Raw genomic sequence first — 5,334 nt, 5'->3', positions numbered from 1 at the left:
TCAAATAAGCCATATATATTTTTGATATATTAATGTCTGGATTCTCTTAACGACCTCGGGATCAGAGCCCCAGGCGAAATCACACAAAGATAAGAGCTTGGCTCCGGCCGGGAATCGAACCCTGGTCGGCAAGCTTATATAGACAGTGACTAACCCACTTGGCCACGAAGAAAGATTAAAGTCAATGACAATTCTACTGTACTTATAACTGTCGAATTCAGGTATTTTGTACTTAGAATTGAAATCAACCCATCTTCACCATCGTAGCTAATTGGTAGTTTGTTACTTGGCATTCAATTAATGATAAATTTTGCACATTTTTACGTGTTTTTCATATTCAAATAAGCCATATATATTTTTGATATATTAATGTCTGGATTCTCTTAACGACCTCGGGATCAGAGCCCCAGGCGAAATCACACAAAGACAAGAGCTTGGCTCCGGCCGGGAATCGAACCCTGGTCGGCAAGCTTATATAGACAGTGACTAACCTACTTGGCCACGAAGAAAGATAAAAGTCAATGACAATTCTACTGTACTTATACCTGTCGAATTCAGGTATTTTGTACTTAGAATTGAAATCAACCCATCTTAAACATCGTAGCTAATTGGTAGTTTGTTACTTGGCATTCAATTAATAATAAATTTTGCACATTTTTACGTGTTTTTCATATTCAAATAAGCCATATATATTTTTGATATATTAATGTCTGGATTCTCTTAACGACCTCGGGATCAGAGCCCCAGGCGAAATCACACAAAGACAAGAGCTTGGCTCCGGCTGGGAATCGAACCCTAGTCGGCAAGCTTATATAGACAGTAACTAACCTACTTGGCCACGAAGAAAGATAAAAGTCAATGACAATTCTACTGTACTTATACCTGTCGAATTCAGGTATTTTGTACTTAGAATTGAAATCAACCCATCTTCACCATCGTAGCTAATTGGTAGTTTGTTACTTGGCATTCAATTAATGAAAAATTTTGCACATTTTTACGTGTTTTTCATATTCAAATAAGCCATATATATTTTTGATATATTAATGTCTGGTATAAGTACAGTAGAATTGTCATTGACTTTCATCTTTCTTTGTGGCCAAGTGGGTTAGTCACTGTCTATATAAGCTTGCCGACCAGGGTTCGATTCCTGGCCGGAGCCAAGCTCTTGTCTTTGTGTGATTTCGCCTGGGGCTCTGATCCCGAGGTCGTTAAGAGAATCCAGACATTAATATATCAAAAATATATATGGCTTATTTGAATATGAAAAACACGTAAAAATGTGCAAAATTTATCATTAATTGAATGCCAAGTAACAAACTACCAATTAGCTACGATGGTGAAGATGGGTTGATTTCAATTCTAAGTACAAAATACCTGAATTCGACAGGTATAAGTACAGTAGAATTGTCATTGACTTTTATCTTTCTTCGTGGCCAAGTGGGTTAGTCACTGTCTATATAAGCTTGCCGACCAGGGTTCGATTCCCGGCCGGAGCCAAGCTCTTGTCTTTGTGTGATTTCGCCTGGAGCTCTGATCCCGAGGTCGTTAAGAGAATCCAGACATTAATATATCAAAAATATATATGGCTTATTTGAATATGAAAAACACGTAAAAATGTGCAAAATTTATCATTAATTGAATGCCAAGTAACAAACTACCAATTAGCTACGATGGTGAAGATGGGTTGATTTCAATTCTAAGTACAAAATACCTGAATTTGACAGGTATAAGTACAGTAGAATTGCCATTGACTTTTATCTTTCTTCGTGGCCAAGTGGGTTAGTCACTGTCTATATAAGCTTGCCGACCAGGGTTCGATTCCCAGCCGGAGCCAAGCTCTTGTCTTTGTGTGATTTCGCCTGGGGCTCTGATCCCGAGGTCGTTAAGAGAATCCAGACATTAATATATCAAAAATATATATGGCTTATTTGAATATGAAAAACACGTAAAAATGTGCAAAATTTATCATTAATTGAATGCCAAGTAACAAACTACCAATTAGCTACGATGGTGAAGATGGGTTGATTTCAATTCTAAGTACAAAATACCTGAATTCGACAGGTATAAGTACAGTAGAATTGTCATTGACTTTTATCTTTCTTCGTGGCCAAGTGGGTTAGTCACTGTCTATATAAGCTTGCCGACCAGGGTTCGATTCCCGGCCGGAGCCAAGCTCGTGTCTTTGTGTGATTTCGCCTGGGGCTCTGATCCCGAGGTCGTTAAGAGAATCCAGACATTAATATATCAAAAATATATATGGCTTATTTGAATATGAAAAACACGTAAAAATGTGCAAAATTTATCATAATTGAATGCCAAGTAACAAACTACCAATTAGCTACGATGGTGAAGATGGGTTGATTTCAATTCTAAGTACAAAATACCTGAATTCGACAGTTATAAGTACAGTAGAATTGTCATTGACTTTTATCTTTCTTCGTGGCCAAGTGGGTTAGTCACTGTCTATATAAGCTTGCCGACCAGGGTTCGATTCCCGGCCGGAGCCAAGCTCTTGTCTTTGTGTGATTTCGCCTGGGGCTCTGATCCCGAGGTCGTTAAGAGAATCCAGACATTAATATATCAAAAATATATATGGCTTATTTGAATATGAAAAACACGTAAAAATGTGCAAAATTTATCATTAATTGAATGCCAAGTAACAAACTACCAATTAGCTACGATGGTGAAGATGGGTTGATTTCAATTCTAAGTACAAAATACCTGAATTCGACAGGTATAAGTACAGTAGAATTGTCATTGACTTTTATCTTTCTTCGTGGCCAAGTGGGTTAGTCACTGTCTATATAAGCTTGCCGACCAGGGTTCGATTCCCGGCCGGAGCCAAGCTCTTGTCTTTGTGTGATTTCGCCTGGAGCTCTGATCCCGAGGTCGTTAAGAGAATCCAGACATTAATATATCAAAAATATATATGGCTTATTTGAATATGAAAAACACGTAAAAATGTGCAAAATTTATCATTAATTGAATGCCAAGTAACAAACTACCAATTAGCTACGATGGTGAAGATGGGTTGATTTCAATTCTAAGTACAAAATACCTGAATTCGACAGGTATAAGTACAGTAGAATTGCCATTGACTTTTATCTTTCTTCGTGGCCAAGTGGGTTAGTCACTGTCTATATAAGCTTGCCGACCAGGGTTCGATTCCCAGCCGGAGCCAAGCTCTTGTCTTTGTGTGATTTTGCCTGGGGCTCTGATCCCGAGGTCGTTAAGAGAATCCAGACATTAATATATCAAAAATATATATGGCTTATTTGAATATGAAAAACACGTAAAAATGTGCAAAATTTATTATTAATTGAATGCCAAGTAACAAACTACCAATTAGCTACGATGGTGAAGATGGGTTGATTTCAATTCTAAGTACAAAATGCCTGAATTCGACAGGTATAAGTACAGTAGAATTGTCATTGACTTTTATCTTTCTTCGTGGCCAAGTGGGTTAGTTACTGTCTATATAAGCTTGCCGACCAGGGTTCGATTCCCGGCCGGAGCCAAGCTCGTGTCTTTGTGTGATTTCGCCTGGGGCTCTGATCCCGAGGTCGTTAAGAGAATCCAGACATTAATATATCAAAAATATATATGGCTTATTTGAATATGAAAAACACGTAAAAATGTGCAAAATTTATCATAATTGAATGCCAAGTAACAAACTACCAATTAGCTACGATGGTGAAGATGGGTTGATTTTAATTCTAAGTACAAAATACCTGAATTCGACAGTTATAAGTACAGTAGAATTGTCATTGACTTTTATCTTTCTTCGTGGCCAAGTGGGTTAGTCACTGTCTATATAAGCTTGCCGACCAGGGTTCGATTCCCGGCCGGAGCCAAGCTCTTGTCTTTGTGTGATTTCGCCTGGGGCTCTGATCCCGAGGTCGTTAAGAGAATCCAGACATTAATATATCAAAAATATATATGGCTTATTTGAATATGAAAAACACGTAAAAATGTGCAAAATTTATCATTAATTGAATGCCAAGTAACAAACTACTAATTAGCTACGATGGTGAAGATGGGTTGATTTCAATTCTAAGTACAAAATACCTGAATTCGACAGGTATAAGTACAGTAGAATTGTCATTGACTTTTATCTTTCTTCGTGGCCAAGTGGGTTAGTCACTGTCTATATAAGCTTGCCGACCAGGGTTCGATTCCTGGCCGGAGCCAAGCTCTTGTCTTTGTGTGATTTCGCCTGGGGCTCTGATCCCGAGGTCGTTAAGAGAATCCAGACATTAATATATCAAAAATATATATGGCTTATTTGAATATGAAAAACACGTAAAAATGTGCAAAATTTATCATTAATTGAATGCCAAGTAACAAACTACCAATTAGCTACGATGGTGAAGATGGGTTGATTTCAATTCTAAGTACAAAATACCTGAATTCGACAGGTATAAGTACAGTAGAATTGCCATTGACTTTTATCTTTCTTCGTGGCCAAGTGGGTTAGTCACTGTCTATATAAGCTTGCCGACCAGGGTTCGATTCCCGGCCGGAGCCAAGCTCTTGTCTTTGTGTGATTTCGCCTGGGGCTCTGATCCCGAGGTCGTTAAGAGAATCCAGACATTAATATATCAAAAATATATATGGCTTATTTGAATATGAAAAACACGTAAAAATGCGCAAAATTTATCATTAATTGAATGCCAAGTAACAAACTACCAATTAGCTACGATGGTGAAGATGGGTTGATTTCAATTCTAAGTACAAAATACCTGAATTCGACAGGTATAAGTACAGTAGAATTGTCATTGACTTTTATCTTTCTTCGTGGCCAAGTGGGTTAGTCACTGTCTATATAAGCTTGCCGACCAGGGTTCGATTCCCGGCCGGAGCCAAGCTCTTGTCTTTGTGTGATTTCGCCTGGGGCTCTGATCCCGAGGTCGTTAAGAGAATCCAGACATTAATATATCAAAAATATATATGGCTTATTTGAACATGAAAAACACGTAAAAATTTGCAAAATTCATCATTAATTGAATGCCAAGTAACAAACTACCAATTAGCTACGATGGTGGAGATTGGTTGATTTCAATTCTAAGTACAAAATACCTGAATTCGACAGGTATAAGTACAGTAGAATTGTCATTGACTTTTATCTTTCTTCGTGGCCAAGTGGGTTAGTCACTGTCTATATAAGCTTGCCGACCAGGGTTCGATTCCCGGCCGGAGCCAAGCTCTTGTCTTTGTGTGATTTCGCCTGGGGCTCTGATCCCGAGGTCGTTAAGAGAATCCAGACATTAATATATCAAAAATATATATGGTTTATTTGAATATGAAAAACACGTAAAAATGTGCAAAATTTAT

Source organism: Palaemon carinicauda, chromosome 7 (assembly GCF_036898095.1).
Source record: "Palaemon carinicauda isolate YSFRI2023 chromosome 7, ASM3689809v2, whole genome shotgun sequence".
Lineage (NCBI taxonomy): Eukaryota > Metazoa > Arthropoda > Malacostraca > Decapoda > Palaemonidae > Palaemon > Palaemon carinicauda.
Note: the sequence above shows the minus strand (reverse complement) of the source record.